This window comes from Salvelinus sp. IW2-2015, unplaced genomic scaffold (genome assembly GCF_002910315.2).
Source record: "Salvelinus sp. IW2-2015 unplaced genomic scaffold, ASM291031v2 Un_scaffold7210, whole genome shotgun sequence".
In the NCBI taxonomy this organism is placed as follows: Eukaryota; Metazoa; Chordata; class Actinopteri; order Salmoniformes; family Salmonidae; genus Salvelinus; species Salvelinus sp. IW2-2015.
The window spans coordinates 3516-10538 of record NW_019948470.1 but is presented as its reverse complement, the minus strand read 5'-3'; the positions used below and the strand labels follow the sequence as shown (position 1 = coordinate 10538).

The 7023-nt window shown below is 43.7% G+C and overlaps 1 long non-coding RNA gene across 4 annotated transcripts; it reads right to left on the bottom strand.

Annotated features, from left to right (window-relative positions):
* Positions 1–4612: 4612 nt before the first annotated feature.
* On the bottom strand, positions 4613–5506 carry LOC139027069 (uncharacterized). Of its 4 annotated transcripts, none has more exons than XR_011479100.1 (4): positions 5439–5505; positions 5110–5164; positions 4748–4823; positions 4613–4629 (listed from the first exon to the last, which is right to left on the bottom strand). It is a non-coding gene; the product is annotated as an uncharacterized lncRNA (long non-coding RNA). The 4 variants fall into 4 exon arrangements; XR_011479102.1 differs by lacking the exon at positions 5439–5505 and adding an exon at positions 5318–5331; XR_011479101.1 differs by lacking the exon at positions 5110–5164 and having other exon boundaries at positions 5489–5506.
* Between the last annotated feature and the right edge of the window lie 1517 nt (positions 5507–7023).

Sequence of the window (7023 nt, the reverse complement as noted above, 5' to 3'; positions counted from 1 at the left end):
CCAACCGTTCCATTGGCCAAGCACCAGAGAGCTGTGTAAGGACATCAGGATAAAATTGTAGACCTGCACAAGGCTGGGATGGGCTACAGGACATAGGCAAGCAGCTTGGTAGAAGGCAACAACTGTTGGCGCAATTATTAGAAAATGGAAGAAGTTCAAGAATGACGGTCAATCCCCTCGGGTCTGGGGTCGCCATGCAAGATATCTGCACCTGTCGATCGTCGGGGCAATCAATGATCATGAGGATGTGAGCGGATCAGCCCAGAACTACATAACGGCAGGACCTGGTCATGACCTGAAGAGAGCTGGGACACAGTACGATCAAATGAGAAGCCATTAAGTGACACCACCTGAGCATCCAATGGATAAATCTGCAGCGGCACGCAGGTCCCCCTGCTCAAAGCCAAGGGCATCGTCACAGTGCCGTCTCGCATAGTATTTGCCATAGACCATCTGGTGATCCAGAGGAGGAATGGGAGAAGGTCATGTGGGTCTGATGAGAAAAAATACCGCAGCTTTTTAGGTCTCAACTCCACTCGCGGTGTTTGGAGGGAACGAAGGAAGGATGAGTACAACCCCAGAACACATCCAACCGTGTAAGCATGGAGGTGGGAACATCATTCTTTTGGGGATTAGCGCATGGTGGTATATGGGGACAGATCGTGCAAACGTAAATTAGAGGGGAGATGGATGGGGCCATGTATATCTGGGCGAGATCTTGTGGCCCAACAACCTCCTTTCCTCAGTAGAGCATGTGAAGATGGGTCCGTGGCTGGGTCTTCACGCATGACAACGACCCAAAAACACAGCCAGGGCAATAGTTAGTGGCTCTCGTAAGAAGCTCTCAAGGTCCTGGAGTGGCCTAGCCAGTCTCCAGACCTGAACCCATAGAAAATCTTTGGAGGGAGCTGAAGTCTCGTATTGCCCAGCGACAGCCCCGAACCTGAAGGATTGGAGAAGTTCTGTATTGGAGGAGTGGGCCAAACCCTGCTGCAGTGTGGTGCCAAACCTGGTCAGAACTACAGGGAAACGTATGATCTGTGTAATTGCAAACAAAAGGTTTTGTACCAATATTAAGTTTTCTGCTTTTCTGATGTATCAAATAACTTATGTCATGGGCAATTCTAAAGAACCATAAGCAAATATACACATTATGTATAAATCCATACACACACCATGTGATTTCTCCCTCACTGGTATTTTCATCTTTGTTTTAGATTCCGTCTCTCACAGTTGAAGTGTACCTATGATAAAAATTACAGACCTCTACATGCTTTGTAAGTAGGAAAACCTGCATAATCGGCAGTGTTTTAAATACTTGTTCTCCCCACTGTAAGTGACCCCAAACTTTTGAACAGTAGTGTAGTAGTGTAGTGTATATACACATTATATATATGTTGCTTCTGCATTTATATAATAAACATTTATCAAGTGGTGTGATGGCAATTTTCTTTACGTTAGAAATACCAACAAAAGCACAGCCTATTATAGCTACAACTTGTAGTAACACACTGGTATGCTATACTACGCTATACTGTAATGTAATGTGCTATACTATACTACACTGAGCCCTGTAACCCTAGAGTCGTGTACTACATTTAGCTCAGTCTTGGTTACCTTTCTCCCATCCTCCTGGGACTTTAAATACCTATCTGTTGTGTGCAGGACTGGACCACTCCTTTCCTGCTCTTCTCCTTCTCAAACCCCATTGGAGGAGAAGGTCAGAGGGGAGGGATCCCTGGCTTATTCGTCCAATAAGGTTTTGAGGAGGCGAGGAGAGAGGACACAAGGAGTATGAAACTGAGATTCTCCCAATATCTCTTGTGAAGGAGACTATTAACTGATAGGTTAGTTTTCTGTGAACTAGACTGGAGGAAGCTGCTGGGAAAATACCCTTTAGTATGTCTCGGCCTTGGATCCTTATCACCACACACCCTGTCACTCCCCTGTACAACCCCAACGCCCTTCACTCCCTTGTCCAACCCTGGCCCCAACATACCTCCTTCCTGAGTTTGGACATTAGAGGTCAAAGGTCAGCCCAGATGGAAAAAGGAGGATATTTGTTAGCGTAAGGAACAGGTCTTTCTATGTGAGTCAGCCAAGGTAGGCTGTAGAGAAGGGGAGTGGCTGCCCTGGGCGGTGTTGTGAAGTTGAGTGCTGGACACACAGAACAAATGCCCAGTTTTCTTTTAGAATGCAAATGTAAAAATGTGTGTGTGTGTGTGTACCACAGGAGGCTGGTGGCACCTTAATTGGGGAGGACGGCTCATAGTAACGGCTGGAAAGGAATCCATGGAATGGTATCAAACTCTCAAACCCATGGTTTTCATTTGTTTGATACCACTCCATCCCAGCCATTATGAGCCGTCCTCTCACCCACTCTCAAGCATATTTGACTTGTGTAATAGCCAGGTTCATGATTTGAGCAGTTAGCAAACAGTCCTGTTTTAGACTTGATGTGTGTGTGTTCCCAGGAGGGGGTCAAGCCAAACACCATCTCTCCCTCTGACTCACCAACCTCCATCTAACAATATTATATAAACCAGAGCTTAATATAACTTCACAGGTCACATAGGTGACTGTCTTCTGAGTGTGGGTTGATGATGAAAGATATTAACTCATGCTTGTGTGTGTTGCTGCTCTGTATGTAGGAGACTCTGAGTGTGGGTTGATGATGAAAGATATTAACTCATTCTTGTGTGTGTTGCTGCTCTGTATGTAGGAGACTCTGAGTGTGGGTTGATGATGAAAGATATTAACTCATGCTTGTGTGTGTCGGAGACTCTACACATGCAAACTTCACTGCTTGGATTTCAAGCATTCATTGTAGGCGGCTTACAGAATGACTTGCATACAACTATAACACACACTAGTTAAAGTCAACAGGAGGACAGTTGTTTGCGTGAAGTGAATACAGCTAGCCCAGTAGGAGACATTTCTGCAACTTAAATTCTCAGGCTGGTAGGCCGTCATTGTAAATAAGAATTTGTTCTTAACTGATTTGCCTAGTTAAATGTTTAGTATGTAGAAGTCACCTAGTATGGTAATGTCGCCATCTGGTGGCATCAGCAGGAAGAGCATGCGAGTCAACATCAGTGGCTAATATTGGCTCTAACGGTCCATCTTTCTGCAGCTAACCAAAACCAACCAAATTCTAATACTTTCCACAAACATAAAAACAGAGTTGGAGTATAAAGTTTTTATTCCATTTTAAGATGCAAGTATAATATGAAACATGTTAGAGAATAAATATGTACAATACAACTTTAATAAAGACAGAGAAGCAGGTAAAAGGCCAACCTATCACACAAGAACTCTGACTACTGAAAAAAGAACCCATGAAGAAGCCATAACAGACCTTAGTGTATTCTGTCAATCTGGGAAAGAAGATGAATGATTGTCAGCCAAAAGCAGTAAACCAAATGTAAAATCAACCAAACACAAAACAAACACGTGTGCGCACACACAAATCATAATATAAAACTAGACCTGCTTAAAAAAAATACCTGCTTCCATCATTCATTCTGACTGTAGATCAGTGCAAATGGCTGACTGCTACCATGTGTCAGCTGTTAAAGAGATGGTGGTGCAGAACTCGCTGACATCACCATTCCATGGGCTGGTATGACATCACCATTCCATGGGCTGGTATGACATCACCATTCCATGGGCTGGTATGACATCACCATTCCATCATGGGCTGTATGACATTCGTGTCGCGAAAAAACGGAGAAGGATTTGATCATGGATCCAACCCAATACCTGATGTTGCTATATGTGTGGCCATAATGTATATTTCATCAAATGTATTATGTTATTGTGGTTTCACTATTTTACAGAGACTTGATTCTAGCGATGAGAAATAAAAACAGGGCAGACTTCACAGTAGTATCATTTGTTTTTGTTAATACGTCGGCCTAGAAAACATGGCTTCCTCTTCAGGAAAATGTTATGGACAGTTGCAAAATCAAAATCAGCCAATTGACCCTCGACCTCCCACGATCACACACTGATACATTACTGAACCCAAAGTGACCTTTCAGCCAATCAGGGCCTTATTCATCAATCGCCATAGAAAGAGAAATGTTGCAAAATTTTTACAATCAGTGTTCCATTCACAAACTTGTAACCCCGGTCACCGCCTATCACAAACCTGCTCAATACAAATCTTATGTTAATAATTTTCTCAGAGGCCCTTAGCTGTTTACCTCTGTAATATAGAAGTTTAAAATACTTCTCCTGGAAATTCAGACAACTTCTAAAAAATTAAATATAACTCGCACATCACCCCTCTAACAGTCCATTAAATCATTCTAAAGACCCCATTCTGTGTACTGAGGAAAGCCTACAGATGGAGAGAGCATTCTGTCGTGTACTGAGGAAAGCCTACAGTGGAAGAGAGCATTCTGCTGTACTGAGGAAAGCCTACAGATGGAGTAGATAGAAAAAAAGGAACAGAGCGTCATCCAAAAAACTCTACAACTCAACACCCTAGCTATCAACTCAACTCGAAAGGGCTATCATCATCAAGATTAACATCAAACTCGACAGCTATGAACATCAACCTAAAACACATAGCCTATCACCAACATCCAAACTCGATAGCCCTATGCACCAACATCAACTCAACTCGATAGCTATCACCAAACAACAAACTCCAAACTCGATAGGCCTAATCACCAACAACAATCAACTCGCATAGCCTGATCACCAACATCAACACGATAGCCTACACCAAACATCAAACTTCGATGGCCTATCACCAACATCAACACGATAGCCTATCACCAACATCAACTCGATAGCCTATCACCAACATCAAACTCAACTCGAATAGCCTATCACCAACAAACAACTCAAACTACGATAGCCTATCACCAACAAACAACTCAACTCGGATAGCCTACACCAACAACAAACGCACTCGATAGCCAGTCACCAACAAACACTCAAACTCGATAAGCCGTATCACCAAACAAACAACTCAACTCATAGCCTATCACAACAACAACGTCAACACAAGCCTATCACCAACAACACAACTCAACTCGATAGCCTATCCACCAACAACAAACTCAACCGATAGCTATCACCAACAACAACTCAAACTCGATAGCCTATCACCAACAACAACTCAACTCGATAGCCTATCACCAACAACAAACTCAACTCGATAGCCTATCACCAACAACAACTCAAACTCGATAGCCTATCACCAACACACAACTCAACTCGATAGCCTATTCACCAACAAACAACTCAACTCATAGCCTATCACAACAACAACTCAAACCGAGAGCCTATCACCAACAACAACTCAACTCGATAGCCTAGCAACCAACAACAACTCAACTCATAGCCTATCACGCAACAACAAACTCAACTCGAAGCCTATCCCCAACAACAATAACTCGATAGCCTATCACCAACATCCCAACTCGATAGCCTATCACCAACATTCAACTCATAGCCAGTCACCAACATCAACTCGATAGCCTATCACCACATCACTCGAGTAGCATATCCACCCATCACACAAACTTGATAGCCTATCAATCATCATCACACAATTGATGGCTATCATCATCATCAAACACACTTTGAATGGGTATCATCATCATCAACACAACTTGATGCTATCATCATCATCAAACACAATCTTGATAGCCTATCAATTCTATCATCATCACCCGAAAGCCTATCATCATCATCAACCCCGATAGCCTATCATCATCATCAACTCGATAGCCTATCATCATCATCAACTCGATAGCCTATCATCATCATCAACTCGATAGCCTATCATATCATCCAATCGAAGCCTATCATCTCATCAACTCGATAGCCTTAATCATCATCATCAAACTCGATAGCCTATCATCATCATCAACTCTGATAGACTCATCATTCATCATCAACTCGATAGCCTATCAACATCAACTCGATAGGCCTATCAACATCAACTCGATAGCCTATCAACATCCACAAAAGAAAGCTAAACGCCTCATCACATCCTTAAAGAAAAAGAGTAGAATAAGGTTCACAGGCAGCTGCAAATGATACGAGTTCATGAATGAACAATCCTTTTAGTTGTTTCCTTCGTCCTCAGCCGGACCACTCCTCTCTGTCTCCTCTTATGGTAAAGTCGGTTTGATGGGCCATCCACATCAGCTCTCTGTACACTAGACTGTGACGGCAAGACGAGCAGAGTATACAGGCCTGGGCCATCACTGGAGGTTTCCGGCCAGTGGGTGGGGCACTGGGGCAAATTGGGGCCTGTGAGGGGTAGGATGGGGATTGCCAGGCGGTCCTGGGTTAGCAGGTAGCTACTAGCTCCAAGGCCTGCAGTTCAGGAAACAGGATGGGGGATCAAAAGAAGATCTCTTGCATCTGACGGTTCTGCTCCATGGACAGTAGCGGACATTTCAGTTGAGGAGATGGAGGAGAAGAGTTAGGACACACACAGGCAGTGAATTTAACAACAGAGTTACACAGTCTGACAATGCCAATGGTTGAATCCCTCCTGTTCTGTCCGGTCAGCCTGGATCAAACTTACTTTCCAGCGTGGTGAGTTTTGTGAGGCGTCTCTGGAGATGATTCCACAGATGCAAGCTTCATGAGGAGGGTGCTCTCTGACGTCTGCTGCCCGAGGATGACAGGCGAAACACGGAGTGGTACCAGCATTTCTTCCCCAGGTCTATCTCAATCTGAAGGAGGGAGAGACAGACATTACCCTCTATAACAACCTTCATTATAATCCATTTTAAAAGGTTATAGTATCATAGATGTTAGAAATAATTTTGAATTACAATGCTGCTTTTTCCCCCAAACCCCAAACAACAACCAATGAGAAATCATTGCCAGAGAAAGTCAGACAGAAAAGAAAAGCAGAAGCTTAGAGAGGCAGGACTTACAGCAGCTCTCCTTGTGTGTCCAGATCCGCAACTCGTCTGCTTTCAATCACCTGTGATGTTCATCAGGACTGCAGAGAGCCATGGCAGCCTGACGCAAAACGGACATTTC